Here is a 20,994-nt window from a genome sequence, read left to right as displayed (position 1 = left end):
TTGCTGCGAAAGGTGGATATACACTGTACTAGTGCCGACATTGTGCATGCTGTGTTGCCTGTGTCTATGTGCCTGTGGTTCTGTCAGTGTGATCATGTGATGTATCTGACCCCAGGAATGTGTCAATAAAGTTTCCCCTTCCTGGGACAATGAATTCACGGTGTTCTTATTTCAATTTCCAGGAGTGTAAATACTTCTGTAACCGAATTATCACAGATACTTTCCAAAATGTAATATGAGTCTGACTTTACAGGCTTCACTTTCAACACTTTAATTTACGTGATACTCTATTTCAAGTGTAAAAAACGTATAAAAGTCACTTCAGCAGATTTCAATAAATGCATCTGCACTATCATAGAAACACTTACACGTGAAATGTAATGCCATTTCCCCCGACAAAACGCTGAGTACAGCCATAAGCGCAACACGAAACAACCATGTTTTGCCAACATTCACGTGACTTTAGCCCGGAGATGTTGGAGCCACGAAAATGACGTCAGGGCCAGTCTATTACATTTATGGTCGAAGACATGACCTCGATACGTGCCGGTGGTGCCATCTCTCGGACTTTGCACGGACTTTTCAAAGGCCCTCGTATTATGATATGGAGGACAAACTCCTGGGTCTCCATGGGATCAGTGGTGGTAATCAATGGCACCATGACAACTGTGGACGACGTGAACACTATTGCAACCCGAGTGAAAATTATTGCAAATAATATGCATCTATTTGTGCTTGGTTTCTTTCCCGACAGCGACGGCACCTTCCAGTACGGTAACTGACCGTGGATCGTGCTACATTGGTCTGAGGAGGATAATAATTGATGCTGACGTCTTGACCGCCAAATTCGTTTGATCTGCACCCAATGAAAGACAGTTGGGATGCTGTTTAGCGCCAGCTTCGTGCTATAGACCAGCAACCCATAATTTATGGAGATCACATGGCCTATGGAAGATATCTGTTGACACATGCCTCTGGAAACCAACTCAGGAATTGTCGATTCAGTGACTGCCGTGTAGCGTTTCACGCAACTGAACAGATATTTCAATGTTTTGGATAGTCAGGTATATTTACAGGACCCCTTTCCCATGCTTCTCGTCATTACTAGCTCGTGAAATAATATGGAAAATTTCTTTAAAAAGTACTCAGTAAATGTTTTTGTGTTGCAAAACAGATAGAACATTATTAGTTCTTGGCTATAGTGACCATTGTAAGCATACACTGACGTACAATGTCTCATGTTTACCCGTACTTTCAGACTGTTGTTTCCGACTGTATTGTATCGTATTTTTTCAGCATTTATAACGGCCATCAACTGCACCACACTCTTAAGAATACTTGGCCATATGCTGGAAATGCGAAAGGAAGTTTCTTACGTAACGCGTAGATCTGCTATCGAGATATCTTACGCATCTCTCTGTCTCTCTCTCTCTCTCTCTCTCTCTCTCTCTCTCTCTGAGGAGAAACTATCTTAGGCAACGCGCGGAGGAAGCGTTTCGCCGGAGACCCTGCTGGGGTGGTGATGTTGGCAAGCCTGGAAAGAAATTGCGAAAACTGCTGTCTCGAGTGCAACAGCTGTGGCTCAAAGCATTCCGCTGAGAGTTAGACCACTCACATGACGAAAGTTTTGGATCTGGGTCGTAGCGACAGAGATATATGAAGTAGTGTGAATTACACGAAAACTTACAGAACAATGAATTCGTGATGCAAAATTAGGGACAAATCTCGCTGCAGTAAAAGTAACAACAACTTCCGCATCAAACGGTTACTGTGAGCGGACTTCGTAAAGTAAGTTACGTATTATTAGGCCAAGTGACGTAGGTACATGACACTGTTTATCAGCGCTGTCACCAAGTCTATGTAAACAGCGGTCGGGACGTTCTGCCAATCGTCCAGTTCCTCACACGAGCGTAATCTGTTAGCATCACACCACGGAAGCCCAAAAAAATGGTCGGGTGTTTGCCTTTTCCGGCAGCTTACTTTGCTCCTTTCTCTCAGGGTCATAGCGACATATCCAACACTCGCTCAAGATGATTGGGCAGACAAAGACGTCACCTGGATTGGTCTAACACAGCTGCAACGCTGCTGTTGCCCCGGCGCTCGGGGTCTTTGCGAATGCGTCTGAGCAGTCACGGAACACAAAAGGAGGTGACCTTTTGTCATGTTCAAAATGTCACGCGAGATGTTAAAAATTGTTCCTTGCCTGAATTTCATTTTCTCGACCATCGCCCCGATTTTGATGGGACGATTTTTGAGTACCTTGCTATTTCTGGTTCTTCACAGAGTGATGGTCTGCCACCTCATTGTTCCTCATTCAGAATTATTTGAACAGGAAGCGTCTGGCCAGCTAAACTCTGTGCCATACAAGGGTAAATTGATGCCACACATCTCCACCTACTCAGTATTCGTTGTTGCAACTCGTTTCCCTTCAAATGCAGAAAATAAATTGCCCAACTGTGCTGCAGTTCATCAATGGGCTGCGCCATTTTGTTTTGCCCCCTCCAGAAGTTTGCTACGGTACTGCTGTGCGGGGATTTCATTGTCTTCGACGACTAGATATACATGGTGAACACCAATAAAACCGACAAACTGCAGGGACGCATTTCTGACTGGAAATGGAAGGAAAAATGACCTATGAACATGTGTCCGGAAATGCTTCGTTGCCACGGTAGATGGCGCTGACGAAATGCAGTTCATCTGCTCACGTACCATTTGTACCTCGTGTATTGCAGGCTGTGTGACGCAGCAAACTAAACAGTAGCATGGTCCGGTATCATGTCAGGAACAAGCCGAAATGCTGTTTGTGGCAGCACGGTTGTACTAAAAGAGGTACCCTCACAGACACCACCAACATCACACAACATTTGAAGCCCTTTTTGGGCGTCTGTGTGATTATGGGTCGTTTCAGGCAGACGAACGTGCAGGAAGGCGGCAGACTGTGTGTACACCAGATACGGGGAACCGGGTTCTACATGATATTGGGACAAGCCCTGATGTAAGATCCAGAAAGTGGCCCACCAACATGGTGTAGGCCAAAGTATGACTATGTGTTTCCTGCATGACAATCCCTATCATCACTATCTCCTACAGTCCCACGGAGGCCACTCTGAACACCTGTTGTAAGGTTGGAAGGGGTCACTTTCAATAAAATGATGATTAGGGACCCTAGGCGGGTCAGCCAAATGTCGGGGGGGTTTTAACAAGAATGCTTTTACTTGTTCACTATGCCTACTGGATCAGGTCGTTGGCTCTGGCTGAAGGCCTGTTGTGAGACCCAACCTGTTAATTAAAACTGCCCCTTCACTAATTTTGATTAATATTTAATAACCAAATAGTGTTCAGGGAACTGATCACTACTAAACAAACAAGGACAGCATTGAAAACATTTATTGAACAGCAATCTTCCTAACATCAAACTGAACAATGACATACTGTAAGTAGGCTGTTTAGGTTTTCTTATTGGTAACGCCACGTAGCGCTCTGTATGAAAATCACTGGCTGTGCTGTGTGCAGTCTGTGGCTAGTTTGCATTGTTGTCTGCCATTGTAGTGTTGGGCAGCTGGATGTTAACAGCGCGTAGCGTTGCGCAGTTGGAGGTGAGCCGCCAGCAGTGGTGGATGTGGGGAGAGAGATGGCGGAGTTTGGAAATTTGTAAGACTGAATGTCATGATCTGTTATGTATATTACGATTTTTCAACACTATTAAGGTAAATACATTGTTTGTTCTCTACTAAAATCTTTCATTTCCTAACTATGCCTATCAGTAGTTAGTGCCTTCCGTAGTTTGAATCTTTTATTTAGCTGGCAGTAGTAGCGCTCGCTGTTTTGCAGTAGTTCGAGTAACGAAGATTTTTGGTGAGGTAAGTGATTTGTGAAAGGTATAGGTTAATGTTAGTCAGGGCCATTCTTTTGTAGGGATTTTTGAAGTCAGATTGCGTTGCGCTAAAAATATTGTGTGTCAGGTTAAGCACAGTTATGTATAATTATAAAAAGGGGACGTTACAATACATTTGTAAGTGATAAAATTAAGCTAGTAATGGAAATGGCCCTTAAATTACAAAGCTAACTCTTAAGGTCGGATAACGCATCTGCACTTGTTATTTTCTACTCTCTCCCCTTGTCAGACGGCGTAAAATACGCCAGACAAACCGACTGCAAATAACAAATTCTCGATAAGAGCGTGGCTGGAAAACTGAGCTCTGGTAATCACAGGCGTACGTAATATCGGACTAAATGCCGAAACTGAGCATCACGTTACCAAATGCAGCATCGTGGACAGGTCAGCGAGCTGCCGATGGCGTCTGCGTCGTCGAGGATCCTCAATTGCTACAAAAATGAATTTATTTTCGCGAACAGGCTTCCTGTTCGTAAGCTCCTATTCAAAAGATAATTCTGCTTTCTTTCAAATCGTCTCGCACTCGTTAAGACGGGACTCACCAGCGCAAAGGCGGAATCCAGTAACGTCTTTAATAAAGTGTGGCTCAAGGAAATTGCTCTGCTCCTGTATGCTTCCTGTGAGACAGTATTCCCAACCGTAATTAGCGGAATTAGCCTTTCTCTAATAGTAAAACATGACAGTACCCCTAATTGAATACTAGTTTCAGTTGCAGCTGGCAGACTAATTCAAAGTTCTGCACAGCACACTGAAAAGAATTTACTCTCCTACAGCAGAACCGAAAGCACGACGTCCGCTCGCTACAGAAGCTAAGACGCTTCTCCTCGATAGCAAAAAAATGGTTCAAATGGCTCTGAGCACTATGCGACTTAACTTCTGAGGTCATCAGTCGCCTAGAACTTAGAACTAATTAAACCTAACTAACCTAAGGACATCACACACATCCATGCCCGGGGCAGGATTCGAACCTGCGACCGTAGCGGTCGCTCGGCTCCAGACTGTAGCGCCCAGAACCGCACGGCCACTCCGGCCGGCTCCTCGATAACAGCTCCAAAAGCTTCCCTCTGCAAAAATCAGCACCCCAACGCTATTTTTCGAGCTGGGCAATCCCGTGGCTTTAGACCAGCACAGTTCGCTCCCACTATTATTTCCTGGTTTCTTCCAGCCAATGAAAACATTCTGCGCCTTACTGCGCCTAGAATGTTCTGGAACAAACTGAAATTCCGTTCAAAATTGAACCCACCAATCGTGTCTCTCTGTTCGCCCTCGCGCGGGAAAAGGTCATTGCACTAGCTTAACCGCGTTTCTTAGAAAGCCCCAGAAAACGTTAAGTTTCGTGGGAAGGCTCCCTTAGGCGCCAGCTCATCTCGACATAGTGGCGGCGGCGTAACGCCCAGCGCCAACGAGGCGCCGTCCCTCGAAGGCCTGCCTCTGTTGTCCGCGCAATGGGTACCTACCTGCTCCGGTGGCGCGTCTCCCCCAGTGGGACGGTTTCGCATGCCGACTCGTAATGGTCGGTTGTAAACTTCCGCACCCCTCTGCCGTGCCTTTGAGCAGTGCCGTTCGTCCGCTCCAGCCAAACTCCGTGAAAATATCACCTGAACCCCGACTTCATGCAACATGCGAAATTCTTAAAGTTAATACGCGTCTTATGCCGTCTGAAACTCCCTATATTAATTTCAATAGGCTGATTGCCTGATAAATAAAGTAATAACCGATATCTAACTTGTCTTTGCAACAATTATTATATTACAGTAAGGTGCAAAATACTGCTACCTTGCAAGGTTGATCCGATGCAGCGCTGTACTGTGATCCAGGACGATTTGTTGTCGTTGCACGGACACCGTCCATTTCCGGACACATGTTCATAAGACCTTTTTTCCTCCGTTTCCAGTCAGGAATCCGTTCCTGCAGGTTGCCGGTTTTATTAATGTTCACCCTTTATGTGTACCTTCAAGCAAACAAAATATTATTTACATAAGTTTATTTATTTGGGGCGAAAATTGAAACTTTATGGCCACCTCTCGTAATTTTTTATTTCTGTCTTCCACATTAACCATATATCGGGAGTATCCTAACAGATATTACAAGCAATTTTCTGTGTGAGTACAGATGCAAACTCTTACGAAATTCCTCTTTTCTTTATGGTTCTCTGTGATCTCTTTCCATTCTTTGAGCTATGCACAAGTGAAGGAACGTGTCCAAAATCCCCATGTGGTCAGCTGTGCCTCCAACGGCACCGATTCCTTGAGTCGGCTTTGCAGCTTAGGCGCGCCGCTCCCTGATAATACCTGCTGGTGCCGGCTGCGCTCCCCTTTGGAGTTCGCAAATGCCGCAGCATCTGCCTGCATACTGTGGCAAACATCGCCGGCCAATGACGGAGCCAGAGACATGACCGCCGCATAGCTGTTAAGCGGAACAGCCGGCCACCCAGTTCAGAGAGGCGAGTTGCTTGCTCTCACGGTGCCTTGTAGTATTTTGATAAGGTCTGCCGCAGCGAGACTCTTTCACAGCTATACGTTGACAGTAATTATGTCGTCAGTATTTTTGACACTAATTATGTCGTCAACAGACTAATCTAGTTTATCGATTACTGGGGCCTCACGTCATACAAAATAGTGTCTCACTTCATAAAAATTATGAAATGAACGTTTCAGTCACTCACTGAGAGCTCTTACTCAGCCAGATACTAATCAATATGTGGGATATGTCATTCAGTACATTCTCCTCTGATTTTATTTTACAATATGGCACACGGTAGCAGGACATACACAGACATAAATACAATAATAAACAAGAAGGCTCATGAGCAACACATATAAGAGAACATGAAGGACGTAGTATCACATGAAATGCATCCAGAATTAAGATATGTAGCATGTGAGTAATATGTGGAACTACAAGGTCCAGTCACATTAATGTGACCACTACCTATAATCGACGTCAACGCAGAGTAACCACTCACAGACGGTAGGCGTCAGCAGTAGCAGTTGAGGGTATATAAAGCGTGTCCAGGGGACGTGGTAAGCGGTTCAATCATTGTAATGGAACATGGTCATTGGCTTTCGGGCCAAGGGGGAAACCATTTCCGAAACGGCTTTGCAAACTGTTCGCTTGCCGCCATCAGTAAAGTATACACGCACGGCAAAACGGCGCTATCCAAAACCGACGCCAACGCAACTAGGCTGTGCGGAACGACAGGGGTGAACGACGGCTGCGGATATGTGCACGGGCGAATAGACGAGCAACTTTCGAGCAACTAATCGCCCAGATGAACCGAAGGGCTACCAAAAGTGTCACCCCAACGACCGTTCAGCGGTCATTGTTGTGTACGGGCCTCCGAAGCAGGCGCCTGGTTCTTGCATCGATGCTGACTACTATTCGTCGGCGACAAAGGGCTGGAACTAGCGCGCCAGTACCGCAAGTGGATGCCAACTGAGTAGGATAGGTGGCCATTTCAAATAAATCACGTTTTATGCTCGACTGGCGAGAAATGTCTGAAATTAAATTTTCTGCAAGGGTCCAGGCGGGAGGAGGAAATATTTTAGTGTGGATAACGTGGATCAACACAAGTATGCATCTGTTCTTGGGGACGATGATCAATCCTAAATCCAGTTTCTTTTTCCTCGACACGGTGGCTTCTACCAGTGTACGGGCTCGGTTAGATAAGTACCAGGATGAGTTTACCGTACTCCCCTGGCCACCAGACTTACCGGATTTAAGCCCAATCGATCTGTGGGACCACTGCGATCGGGTTATTAGCGCCATGGATCCTGAACCGAGAACCTTAGCACAGATGGCCTCTGGCCTGGAATCGGTATGGACCCACATCACTGTCGGTACCTTCCAGAATCTCATTGACTCTCTTCCTGCACGTCAGGTAGTGATTCGCGCTGCAAACGTGGTTATTCAGGTTTTTGACAGGTGATCGCATTAATTGGACAGTGTAGTTGTTGGCGAAACATCAACGTCCACTTCATAGCGTGAGGTGTGGCTTCTGTAATGTCTTCAGCTGATACACCGTATTTTCCTATAGGGGACGTCCGCATCTCGTGGTCTTGCGGTAGCGTTCTCGCTTCCTGCACACGGGGTCCCGGGTTCGATTCCCGGCGGGGCCAGGGATTTTCTCTGCCTCGTGATGACTGGGTGTTGTGTGTCTTTCATCATCATTTCGTCCCCATCGACACGCAAGTCGCCGAAGTGGCGTCAACTCGAAAGACTTGCACCAGGCGAACGGTCTACCCGACGGGAGGCCCTAGCCACACGGCATTTCCATTTCCTATAGGGGATACATTTATGATGTTTTTCTAGAGTCTGCTCAGGTGCTCCACAGTCACAACTTTGGCTGCTCACAAACCCTCATTTATAAAGTAAGATCTTGCAGCTTGTGTGGCCGCTTTGGGTACGGTTGAGCGATTGTTTAGTCTCTTCTTTTTTTCGGGAAGTTGAACCCCTGAAATACTTCTTCGGTATCAGTTTTGATACTATTACTATTAACTGAACCGCAGAGAGAGAGGGGGACACACACACACACAGAGAGAGAGAGAGAGAGAGAGAGAGAGAGAGAGAGAGAGAGAGAGAGAGAGAGACAGAGAAACTGTAAAAGAGACACATAAAGAAGAGACGGAAAACAGAAACTATGCCGGTAAGATACGTTTGCTAATTTTGTACTGTCTTTTAAAGCATACAAATTGGAACGAAAATGTAAAATGCACACTGCACTATGAGACTGTTTTGTAGATGTTTTTACCTTTTATTGCGCGGCATATCATACATACAGAAATGTTTCATGATAATGTCTTTTAATCCTTGGTTTCAATATTTATTTTGGTTTGCTTTACGATGGAGTAATCACTTGGACGGCGTTTTAGTATACTAATCTATGACAGATGTACACACCATGTGACTGTACAAAATTTTTTAGCCTATGAAATATGCACATGTCTCGCCACTATACAACATATTTAGCCCAACCATAACCATTGTATTCCACATTAACTGAAAAACTGCATTTTGCGGGGCCAGAGTTCTCATTATATTTTGCTGTTAATTGTGCAGCGTCTGATGGTAACGTTTGTAATGTCACACTTTTGTACTTTTTATTGATGTTGCCTCTTTTTCTTGTTCCAATTATACCTGAAGATGATCTGCAGCGCAGACTGAAACCGGTAGTTTGTAATAAGAGACGTGGTACAGATGGTGTTTGTTTCTTTATTTAACATAAAGAAAAATTGCTCTTGAACAGTCAGTCACCCACAGAGTGAGTAAGCAAGCAAGAGCCTAACAGGAAATAAGGGAACGGACAATGCTGGAAGGATGGCAGCGACGAGATGGACTCAGCGACGATCAGAGAGAATGAGCTGCTGCTTTCCTGAATAGCCGCTTTCTAGTTACATCACCAAAATTTGTCCTTTGCGCCGTTCTCCTACGCCTAGCTGTGATTACCAGCTCAAGCGGAGGTGTCTCGAAGGAGCCACCGCCACTGTTACCTCACACGAGGTGAAGGCAAGCACGTATTAAAACTGGCAAGTCGCGACCACACAGTGCAAAAGCAGCGGACAGGTTGTGCGCACGGCGACAGATTGTCACCAAACGATATTCCTTCGCGTAAAGGCCCTTGTTCTCGTACCGTTTTTACTCACATAATAACTGTTAACTTAAGTAAAAAAGCAACCAACGCCACGCTTAATGAAAGCAGATACAGGGGACGACGTAGTGAAGTGACTAGTTGTTCAGTCAATTTACAGACTTTTTTCCTTCTTTTCCGTGTCAATCCGCTCTAGCAGAGGTACGAATTGTCAGGATTTGGCAATATTTAATCTTATATTCAGATGACGATCTGGATGACACAGTCATCATGTAACCTACGGAAGGGTCCTTGGATGCTCCATCTGTCTGCGAATCGTGTAAACCTTATTGTATGCGTGTTATCCTATACTCTGAGGAGCATCGGTCCAGAATTTGCGTAAAAGAGCCTCGGACACCATCTAAAGACCAAAGCCAGGCTGACCGGTGCACCAGCCACGGACGTCACTCCACCGTGACGACTAAATACAGATCTGGCCCACCTCTCTGCCATCCAAGATAGGGCACTGCGCGTTACGCTTTAGAAGCAGGTTTCTTCTGTCAATTTACAGTAATAGTGTTTAACTGACACATTAAAATTTGAGGTTAGAGCAGAAAGAGAAAAAGATTCCCTAGGAATTATAGAATTGATATTTGTCCGAATTTTCGTGGCTAAACGAAGAGTATAAAATTGACCCGCATGGGGGCTCGTTTTGTGGAGAAAGATTGAACTACCTGAAAGTAATCAAGCTACTTAAAAAAAACCACTTGATTATGATATTTGAGGAGAATTTTTGACCGAATTTTCAAGTCAAACGAAGAGTGCGACAGACGAGGTATTAATTTGGCCAGCGTGAGGGACAGTTTTGCAGAAAAGAAGTTTAATTGCTAGAATTTAACTTGGGTAATTAAGACGAACTTAATTAGTGGTTTGAGTGAAAATTGAAGTATTAAACGAATAGTTGTTGGTAGCTATGTAAATGAGGTACCGAAGAATATCACATCACAGCATAGAAACCTTTTAATAACTGTATCCTTAATAACAATAGAATACAGATCGATATTTGATACATTACGTTTCATGTTTCTGAACAAAACTTGGAAAAAAATGAAAAAACAAACGTTCCGTGAAATTATTTGTCTAAAAGCAAGAAATAAAATAGTTCAGAGAAAAATTTGACGCATTTTTAACGATGCCCGAGATCCTGTACACCACATGGCGTATCTACTGACAATTTCAATTTCAGTGTTGAAAACTTCAGAATATTTGTCTCGTGGAATTTCACTCAGTGTCCCCCTTACCTCATTAACGCATGAGCGTCTCATGTTCCGAGCATCCTTCAAAGGCCCTCACGTATTTCTTACTTTTATACAAACCATTTCACAGACTTTTTTTCAGATGCTTCACACAAGGGGATTCAACATACATCACCTACTTCAATCATTCAGTTATACACGTGCAAATTTTCTCATTGTCTTTCATACTAAGTAACTTGACAACATGGAAAGGCGCAACGAATCGAATATTTTTCTTGAGAACTATTTCTCAGCACAACCTACCCTGCAACACCCTTAGAAGCTTTCCAACTCTTTTCCTACCATCATCTACATTTTCAAAGAGAAACCCGCTTGGACAGTCGTGCTTATTAAAACGCCGTTTCCGCGACGGGGAACGGCGCCGGCCTGGATCGAATCCGTCCGGCAGATTAACGGCGAAGGTTGGTGTACTGGCCAGCCTGGACTTGTGTTTTAGGTGGTTTTCCACGTCCGACTAGGTTAATACTGGGAAGGTACCCGAGTTCCGCCTCATTTATACGATTCGCGAACAGTTCGAAAAACTTTCACCCACTTTCTCATGAATCACACTACACGCAGACAACTGAGGTACACATATATCGCCGGCCGGGGTGGCCGAGCGGTTCTAGGCGCTACAGTCTGGAACCGCGCGAGCGCTACGGTTGCAGGTTCGAATCCTGCCTCGGGCATGGATGTGTATGGTGTCCTTAGGTTAGTTAGTTTTAAGTTTTTCTAAGGGGACTGATGACCTCAGAAGTTTAGTCCCATAGTGCTCAGACCCATTTGAACCATTTTTGAAACATATATATCCTACTAGGTGGTAACAGGGTGAGACCGGAAAGACACGCAGCCACCGCTTAAACTAACCTGCCACAACTGCTACTAACACGCCGACCCTGAGCCGATGGCAAGGGACAAAGTGGCAAGGGAAAGAAGATGAAGATGTTGTTTCGAACAGGGGAAACCAGGTATTTTGGATGTGTTTTGGTAATGAAATGTGAGAGCGTCTTATGTTAGCACACTTTTTAAAAATTTTGCTTAACGTCTCTGGCTGTGAAAGGCTGCTGTCACTTTCGGGTTAAAGAGTCGTAGAAAGTCCAGAGGACGAGAACAGGAAAAGAGAGTGAACGTGTCACGTGCTTCCCACGTGTCTGCGATGCCACTCTGCGTGGTGCGGGGGTCGATCCAACGCGTGCGCGCAGCCTCGAGTGCAGCTCCCTTCCCGTCTCCAGGCGCTGCACCAAGGAAACGGCCCGAGAGCCGGAGCCGGCTGTGTGGAACGAAAGGTCAGGATCAATAGCGCCGGCCAGCTGAGCTGGCTCTGGTGCTGGCCACGGACCTCGCCTCCACAGCACGCCGCGCCGCGCAATCGATGCGCCAGAGACCGCGAACTGGGTCAGCGACGCGAGCGCCGCCGGCAGCGCGCGGCAGCCGCCGCAACCGCGGCCGCCGCGGAGGCTCTGCGGCAAGGCGCGCGGCAGTTGTCAGCGGGCCGCCGACAGCTGACGGCGCACAGCAGCTCCGCTCCCCGGCCGCTCCGCGCTCGCTCCGCACGCGCAGGTGAGTACGCGAAAGCCAACAGCTCCTCACGTAGCTGACAACTCTCAATACCTCTCTCTTTGCTTCCTGCTCTTACTCTCCAATGTATATCTTACCAGTTCTTGCACTATACATGTGCAGCAGTAACAAACAACATTGTTGTACCTCTGACAATGTGCCTATCATTTCATATAGTAAACTACACATTGAAGTACACGCATAGTAACCGGAAGCACGTAACAATTTTATTTTGCATTATCCATTACCATACTTCCGTCTTGTGAAGCATTATTTTCTTATTTTCCTGTAATAGTGTAATATATGGCTTTTCACTATTTGACACGATAGACAAAGCATCAGGGACATGATTTCAGCATCAACGTTGATTCAGATCACCGTTTAAATGAACATTTTTCCCCGACATGTCTAGTGAAGTATTCAAACTGCTGCAGTTTCGAAAAAATCGCTTCTCATTGTCTTCTTTTACCGCATTTATTTATTTGTTTATTTATTTACTGCCTTCAACTTAGGGACAGACAAGTTACAAAATAATCCTACGTATTTCTGACAGACAGAGCGATGGTTGATAGTACATAATAAATTTGTGTTATAATAGATATACCACAATTGCCATTATTTAATGAGAAAATGTTACATTTTTGCCGAACACTTCTTCTTGTAGTTTAAGCATTATAGTGTCTTGTTACAAGAGAAAGAGTCCTTTTTTTTGAATCAGATAGTATAAGTACAAATGTTTGTCCACACTTCATTAATACATCTGTAACTGCTCCTAAAAATGTAAATAGTTTCTCTAGGAGAGACACATTTTGTTCAGCCAATGTGGAAGATGTGGTGTGTAATACTATGATTTTATTCTTTGTTAACTAAGAATTTAGTGCACACGCATTGACACTGTAATAAAACGTCTCCTTTGGGGTGCGGCGAATGGACTTATTTATTATTGACGATAGGAAATGGATTTTTTCTTTATTTTTCAGTGAATCTTCTTGATTCAAACTATGTCATATCGTTAACGGGAGACAGATTTTCTCAGCTATGAAGTGTTAATGACGATGAACAATGTTTTACAATATTTCGAACGCTGGCAAATTATTTGCAGCCAAAATTTTTGAAACACTACGGTGACATTTGTCATCCTTGCTGCTAATTTAGTTTGTTTTCTTTGTTATTCCGACAATGCTATTGCTTTCGTGACTGTAATGTTACTTTGAGAGATTATTGTTATGGTAATGAACTTTTTGATCTGTTTCTAATAACACACTCACTTGCGCGGCTAGGGAAAAAGTATTAATTGCGCCAATGATCGCTGGACTCTATTGGACATGAATAGGTTAACAGAGTATTAGGGTATTACGTGGTTAATATTGGCAGCTATTTTTCCTCGGTCGCTACTCCAACGTTCTTTATCTTGTAGATAAGGATAACTTTTCTCTTTTCTCTTGACAGAAAATTACAAGGTTATCACTGTTGATTGGAAACATATCAAATAAGTGTGATTCCAGTAGTGCCTACAAAGGAAACAACTGACACACTTAAAGCATACGAGAAGTAAAAGTGATAAATCACAGTGCTGTACTTGTAAATAATGTATTTGTTGAGGTAAGCTGAAACACTACATATCTCAAAAGAAAATATTTATTGATAATAAAACTAATTTTTTTCTATAGAGCATTGGAGAATGCTAAGTGAAATATGTGGGTGGAGAAGATAATGGAAACTCGTGGAAAACTTAATAGTAAACCCTCTGTGCTATCTTTTCAATAGCCCTCTCCGAGGACTTTCACCACAAATCCATCGCGCAAGGAACGCCGTACCTGTGGGAGTTACATTGCGTTCTTAATACGATCTTGTGAAATTGTGGTGGAATGCCAAAGAATTACAGAAGAATATATGTAGTAGATCCTAATGTAACAACTTTAGCTGTGACTTCAGCTCGTACACTGGAGAAGTAAAAGCACTAATAAAAACACTCGGTAAGAATTTTTATTTATTATTTGCGGATAAGTCCATTAGGACTACGCAGAGTACTTAGTAGTGCGCGTGTGCCTCCTTTTGTGCACATATTTCTTTCATTCTCTTTCTGTGGCCTTCCGTTCCCTATTTAGACCATAGTGTTCCAGTCTTCTTCTCTGGTTTTTACTCTTGGCCAGCTTGTCATTTGTGAATTTTGTACCTAAAGATTCTTAAGTTTTCGACATCTTCTGGTGTGGTTACTGAAAGATTTTGTTATTGAGCTGTCCATTCATTTCACTATCTCAATTTTTCCAAGACTACTAAGGCTACTGCGAAACAAAAATTCAGCTACAACAGACGACAGAAAGTTATTGTTATTTACAAGACCAACAGCATTAAGATGTTACTTCTTTTAACTTGATATTCAACTATTTCTGAGTAGAACGTTTAGGGATTATGATTACTATATGCTTCCATACTTGGACATTATGTTTAACACTTAGAATGATATTTGAATGTACGGTGATTGATACAGATGTGTCCATATCCTTTCTCCACTTTGTAATATAAGATGAAGTATTACGCTAGATACTCGTGATGTTGAAACGGATCTGATAACTTTAACATTTGAAGAGATTATCACTTCGAAAACTAGACGCAGTTACATAGTTATTTGAAGTAAATAAACTAGATTTTTTTCTCTGTGAGATTTTTTTTCTCGTATCTATACGAAATATTGTGTTGGGTTGACAGGCTTAATTAGCTCCGTGAAGGCACCGTGATACAGAGGCAGCATTCCACTGCGTACCTCTCTGCACGCGCTTCCCTCTCCTGAAAGCATACCTTCCGTTCTTCTGCGATATTAAATTTTTTCAGGGAACACAGCAATTTAGTGCTCATCTTCATTGGCGTCTTTCCTCTCTGACGATATTTCGCGTGGGCCTTCTGCAAGACCGAAGCAGTCTTCTCAACAGGGTTTAAGGAAACGAGGTTGGAAATCCAAGTGCGTACCAAATACGTTCGAATTAGTGCAGGTCACTTGTAAAGCAGAACCAGTTTGAGTCGACACGCGCCCGGATTCGTTCCTCCCGCTGCGCAGAACATTTCCGCATGCAGTTTCCCCGCGAGTTTGCGCAGGAGCACCGACCGCCTGTTTTTGCCTCTCGATGCAGTGAAAGGATTCTTCGGTAGGAAACTGTTTGCAGCTGGTCGGCTGCTGTGATGGTTGTCACGCGTAACGATACAGTTAAAGTACGCAAAACAGCCGTGTTTTAATACGATGCAGCAAAGAGTTCCTTCGTAAACGTCGACTCAAGCCGGACGTCACTGAACGTGACTACAGAACGATTAACAAATGATAAATATCTGGAAGTGAGAAATGATTTAGCTGAATGAGATTTTCACTCTGCAGCGGAGTGTGCACTGATATGAAACTTCCTGGCAGATTAAAACTGTGTGCCGGACCGAGACTCGAACTCGGGACCTTTGCCTTTCGCGGGCAAGTGCTCGCAGGAGAGCTTCTGTGAAGTTTGGAAAATAAGAGACGAGGTACTGGCGGAAGTAAAGCTGAGAGGACGGGGTGTGAGTCTTGATTGGGTAGCTCAGATGGTAGACAACTTGCCCGCGAAAGGAAAATGTCCCGAGTTCGAGTCTCGGTCCGGTATACCGTTTTAATCTGCAAGGAAGTTTAAATGATTTAGCTGTTGCGACACGTCGATAAATAAATAGCTTTCACTCTGCATAAATAAGAACATAAGCTCACGGAACGGTATTCAACAACAACAAAAATTTTGACAGTGAATAAGTAAGTTATACGGAAGGAGAAAAAATAGTTTTTTGTGTCATTTGATACTTACAAAGCACAGTGCGTAAGGTAAAGAAACGCACTGCTTATTCCTTTGTAAGTATTACTTAAAAAGTTTGTAGGTACTATACCTGATCAAAAGTATCCGGAAAATTATTAGTGGACATGAATAGGGGCCGTATCCACCCTTCGCCTTATTACGGCTTGAACTCTGCTTGGGGTACTTTCAGTGAGATGTTTGAATATCTGTGGAAGAAAAAAATGGCTCTGAGTACTATGGGACTTAACATCTGAGGTTATCAGTCCCCTAGAACTTAGAACTACTTAAACCTAACTAACCTAAGGACATCACACACATCCATGCCCGAGGCAGGATTCGAGCCTGCGACCGTAGCAGTCGCGCGGTTCAGGACGGAACGCCTAGAACCGCTAGGCCACAGCGGCCGGCTCTGTGGAAGAATGGCAATCCATTATTTCTCAAAAGCCGAAACCAGAGAAGATATTGATGTTGGACGATGGAGTTCACAGCGAAGACGACGTTCTACCTTATCCTAAAGGTGTCCCATTGCGTTCAGGTGGGGACTCTGTGGAGGATAGTCCATTTCAGGAACGTTATTTTCCACAAAAACGCTGATTTATGGCAGGGTGCAATGCCAAGCTGTTACCATCGTGTCTCCGATCTGTACCTCTACTGCACACAGCAATCAATGTTGTAAAATGTGTTCAGATGCATCCGTATTTAGCGTTTCTTAAGCGCAGTAAGGGGACCACACCCCAACCACGAAACACCGACCATACCATACCACGGCCTCCTACATACTTCACTGTTCGCACTACACATGATGGAAGGTAATATTCTCCAGGTATTCGCCAAACCCAAACTCTTCCATCAATTTGCCACAGGATATAGCATGACCAAACCACTCGTCTCCATTTACCCGCTGTCCAGCGGCGGCGCACTTTACACCACCTCTATCGTCACTTGGCAGTGGTTACAGATATGTGTGGCTTATGAGGAGCTGATGTACGGCTGTACGCCATTCTTTTTAACTCACTATGCACAGTCATTGTGTTAGCTGAACTCATGGTAGCACTTGGAGTGATTTCTTCCGCTGATTTCATGCGATTTTTTACAGCCTTTCTCTTCAATGCTCGATGCTTCCTGTTCGTCAGTACATGAGGTCTAGCTGGTCTTTATTTAACTGTGGTTGTTCTTCCGAGTTTTAACTTCACCAAAACGTCAGCAACAGTAAACTTGAACAGCATTAGAAAGGTTGAAATGTCCCTGATATTACTCAGGTGACATCCAATGACTAGCCCTCGTCCGAAGCCGCTGAGCTCTCCTGGTCGACCTATTCTGTTGTTAGTGCTCCGCTACTCACAATAAAATGCTGACCGCCTATTATAATGAGCGGTCTGCCACGCGTAACAGGTAGTGATCAATTCTGCACTACAGTGGGGGTGACAGGAGTCATAGGATAGCAATAAGAACGTATACAAATGGCCAGTGAGCTGGTGGAGCTGTCATTTGTTCTCCGGTGATCCATGTGATTAGGTTTCCGACGTGATATGGGCCGCACGACGGCAACTAACATACTTTGAACGCTGAATGGTGGTTGGGGCATTCAGTTTCGGACATTGTTAGGGAACTCAGTACTCAGAAATCCACAGTGTGGAGAGATCACCAAATTTCAGGCATCACCTCTCAACACGGACAATGCAGCGGCCGCCGGCTTTCACTTAATGACCAAGAGCAGCGGTGTTTGCGTAGAGATGTCAGTGCTAACAGAGAAGCAACATTGCGTGAAATAACTGCAGAAATCAATGTGAGACGTACGAAGAATGCATCTATTAAGACAGCGTCTCTCCTGGGCTCGTGACGATACCCGCTGGAACCTAGACGCTTGGGAAACTTTGGCCTGGTCAGATGAGTCCCGGTTTCAGTTGGCAAGACCTGATTGTTGGGTTCGAGTGTGGCGCAGACCGCACGAAACCACGGACCCACATTGTCAATACGGCGCTGTTCAAGCTTGTGGTGGCTCCATAATGGTATGACTTGAGCTCTTTGGTCCAACTGGACCAGTCATTGACTGTAAATGGTTATTTTCGGCTACCTGGAGACCAAACAAGGATGGATTTTTTATGAATGACAGTTTGCTATGTCACTGGGCCAAGATTTTCCTCGATTGGTTTGAAGAACATTCTGGACAATTCAAGCGAATGATTTGACCATCCAGATTGCCCGACATGAATCCCATCGAATAGTTACGGCACATAACCGAGGAGTCAGTTCGTCTACAAAATTCTGCACCGGCAACAGTTTCGCAGTTATGAGCGGATATAGAGGCAGCAGCCAACGGCCTTGCTGCAATGGTAACACCGATTCCCGTCGGATCACCGAAGTTAAGCGCTGTCGGGCTTGGCTAACACGTGGATGGGTGACCGTCTGGTAAGGCGATCGCTGTTGGCAAGCGGGGTACACTCAGCCCTTATGAAGCCAATTGAGAATCTACTTGGCGGGGAGAGTGGCTTCAGTCACGAAAACTGGCAACTGCCGGGAGAATGGTGTGCCGACCACATGTCCCTCGATATCCGCACCTAATGACTCCTGTGGACTGAGGATGATACGGCGGTCGGTCAGTACTGTTGGGCCTTCTAGGCCTGTTCAGACGGAGTTTAGTTTCACAGTTTCTTCAAGGTACTTCCAACGACATGAGTCCATGGCATGTCGAGTTGCTTCACTACATCTGGAGAAAGGAGGTACGACACGATTATTAGGAGACATCCCAGGACTTTTGTCACCTCAGTGTATGTAGGGGTGTCTGTATACTACTGATCATATAGTGTATGTACATATTTTCTTGGGTAAATTAATGTCTTTCTTTGAAATGTTTTGATGTCATTATTGCTATTATTACCCTTTTCAGCAGTTTTTTCCATACAATCTTTGTCATGAACATTGGTTCTAAAATTCTCTTTCGCCATCAATGAACTCTATCAGTCCTAGTTCCTTAATCCTTATTCTGACTTTCTATATCTCCGTTAGTATCTCATAACCTTAAAGGCGCTGCAGTCTGGAACCGCAAGACCGCTACGGTCGCAGGTTCGAATCCTGCCTCGGGCATGGATGTTTGTGATGTCCTTAGGTTAGTTAGGTTTAACTAGTTCTAAGTTCTAGGGGACTAATGACCTCAGCAGTTGAGTCCCATAGTGCTCAGAGCCATTTGAACCATTTGCCATCTCATAACCTCAATTTCACGGTTCGGTACTGGCTTGCGTCTCCATTTGACGATACCGTTCTGTTCTGTTCCGTTGGCGCACTGTGTGAATTCATCTTAATGCTAATTGTGCCGATCCTCTTTGGAGGTCTCTTTTACATTACAGCGAGTCGTTGCACAAACCGCGAATCGAAATAGAGCCTGTACGATAAACTACCAGAGAAAACAAAACATTAGTTTCTCAGGAAAAGAGCAAACTAGCCTACATGCTTTCTCACCTCCTCTGGTCGCTGTCCGTTCAGCGCAAGGTTTTGAACGTTTGTCCGCAGTATCTTTACTTATTATTAAGCTCAGAAATTCCGAAAATTATTATTTTAGTTTGTATGGCCATATTCCGCGGAAGTGGTTATACAATAGTTAGTAGTTTCTTTTTTCTTCCTTATACGCAATACAGTTTAAGAGTATTCCACCAGTCGCGTTTTGATTTTATTGACAAAGCATTTTCAGTGGTTGTTCTGTATACATACGTTGTAGTTCTTATACAGATAAAACAGCTGCTAAAGTCACATTTCTGTTGCACCAAGAGCTAATGATGAACACTTTTCTCTACGAGTTTCGATCGAAACGATCATCAGGCAACGTGAGATTTATATAGCAGCTAATGTGACATCACTTTTACTATGGCGCCACTAAATATTTTATAGCTTGCTTTTATTTTATAATGACCCTTTTCACTGAATTTGGTAGCGAATAGGCTAAATGTTTCGCCAACAACAGAAACATGATTGTCTTTCAATTTCTACCAGCTGCTGGGCATCGCCTTAGCTAAATAAAACAGTTTTGCTTATGAATGAGTTCTACAAGAAAGGAATCAGGTAGAAAAATAGTCATTGCGCGCAAGTAAGTAGTTTGTAACATCCCAATGTCTAAAAATTAAATAATGTGACAGATTTTGTCCATCGTAAATGGTTTTGGGAAAGCCTGTGACAGTGAAAACGATTGGTTTGATTAGAAATAACATTACTGCTACCGGTCACGATATTCCATTGTTCATATATTACACGATGCGTTTCGGGAAATGATTCCCATTTTCATACATGTTTTTTCTTTGTAATATGCCATTTTTACGTAATACTTTCGATGTGTGAGGTTCTGCTTTGTTTTGTTGACTGCAATATATAAAAAAACTCGCAATTTTTAGTTAGTTATCGATATTTACAGGTAGTCAGGGGCGAAATTTCGATGAACTTATACTTTTCTTATGGTCTATTTGTGCAGAGTCTCTGCGACAGATTATGATAATGCGCAAAGGTATGTGGATGAATTACACAGAGAGTGTACAGAGTTGAATAACTCATCGAGACGTATCTGGTAGGCTCCTAGATACTGTTTCAGCTTGACGCTGAAGATTCAAGTGCTGGTGGGACTTCTCTGTGTAACGCAAGGTACGCGCCACGCTAAGCACAATTCGCTCTGGCCGGTTATGCAATCCGCATAACAGCAGCGCTGTGCAGCTGGCCTTTCTACTGCTCTCGCATGTGTAACACTTGTTTGGCACGTGCCGGTGGTGGTGACGAAAGTTTGAACTTTATGTAAACAACTGTCTGCATTTATCACACATTTAATCATGGAAGTGCAAAGCATTGCACACCTCAGACTTGGCAGCGTGTACTAAACGCGAGTGGGAATCTATACAATATACA

At 44.1% G+C, this 20,994-nt stretch overlaps 1 protein-coding gene across 2 annotated transcripts in view; it reads left to right on the top strand.

Moving 5' to 3' along the window:
* LOC126237078 (uncharacterized) overlaps positions 1 to 20,994 on the top strand; it is a 719,539-nt gene that overhangs the window by 517,051 nt on the left and 181,494 nt on the right. The window contains exon 1 of one of the 2 annotated variants that reach the window (XR_007545027.1): positions 12,242 to 12,316. The exons of the other annotated variant lie outside the window; for it this stretch is intronic. The gene's annotated coding sequence lies outside the window, so the exon portion shown is untranslated. Of the gene's footprint in view, positions 1 to 12,241; positions 12,317 to 20,994 lie in introns of those variants that run through there. 2 annotated transcript variants of the gene reach the window in all.

Source organism: Schistocerca nitens, chromosome 2, assembly GCF_023898315.1.
Source record: "Schistocerca nitens isolate TAMUIC-IGC-003100 chromosome 2, iqSchNite1.1, whole genome shotgun sequence".
In the NCBI taxonomy this organism is placed as follows: Eukaryota; Metazoa; Arthropoda; class Insecta; order Orthoptera; family Acrididae; genus Schistocerca; species Schistocerca nitens.
The sequence above is the reverse complement of the archived record's forward strand: the minus strand, read 5'-3'. Positions and strand labels throughout refer to the sequence as shown.